This window comes from Theobroma umbraticum, unplaced genomic scaffold (genome assembly GCF_002168275.2).
Source record: "Theobroma umbraticum cultivar Fairchild unplaced genomic scaffold, ASM216827v3 scaffold_147.0, whole genome shotgun sequence".
NCBI classification, from domain to species: domain Eukaryota; kingdom Viridiplantae; phylum Streptophyta; class Magnoliopsida; order Malvales; family Malvaceae; genus Theobroma; species Theobroma umbraticum.
Window position 1 is genome coordinate 7,120,981 of NW_018397259.1, and position 818 is coordinate 7,121,798.

The 818-nt window shown below is 31.2% G+C and overlaps 1 protein-coding gene across 1 annotated transcript in view; it reads left to right on the forward strand.

Annotated features, from left to right (window-relative positions):
* Nucleotides 1–818, forward strand: part of LOC110415212 (protein CANDIDATE G PROTEIN-COUPLED RECEPTOR 2-like) — a 3,302-nt gene that overhangs the window by 558 nt on the left and 1,926 nt on the right. The window lies entirely within an intron of this gene.

The window sequence follows — 818 nt, forward strand, 5'->3', positions numbered from 1 at the left end:
TTGTTTTTGGTTGTTTCTAATGAACTGAATGATGGATATTTGCTAAGGCTTTGATTTTCTGGTGGTTACTTTTCTATCAAGCAAATAGCAGTGGAAGTCGCTATAAAGGAAAATCAAACGATAAAAGCCAAAATCATAATTGATTAAAAATGAAGGAAAATTACTAAAACATGACTTTAATTATACCATAATTGGTCTACTTAAGAGTAAAATCAGGCATTTTGTATCTAAATGAATGTTATTTTCTTCGCAAATACTGTTTAGTTCATATCCAAATGAATGTTTTTTGTTCTTTGCTTCTGTGACAAATGCAACAACTAAATGGCACCTAAATTATTGGAAGTTAACTTCGGTGTCTTTGGTTCACTCAAAAACAAGCTGGAAAGTTGCTCGGTGATCTTTTAACATTATGGAAATCAGGAATAGGAGTATTTGACAGTTACCAAGTTTCAGTTTTTAGGTGGGGCTTCTTTGATATGTCATATGTAAGAACGATTCTGAGAAGTTAATAATGAATAAAATAAGGATCATTGGAATGAAAATGTGTATAACAAAAGCATTGTTCATCTAGCATATATGTCTGATAGTTGGGTTCAAGGCTTTAGGCACTAAGCTTTTGGTGTGGCATGAATCTGCATCTAACTCAAGTTGTTAGCATGAATAGTGTATGATATCCTGATTTTTCCTTTTTAATAGTGTATATTTCTGTTTTATAAGCATGACTAAGATATTGTTGCTTTTTATGTTTTTACATGTGCATTATGTGTTCGTGATTAAATTTTCTTGGAAGCATTTTAACAGAAAGCATGTTCTTCTTA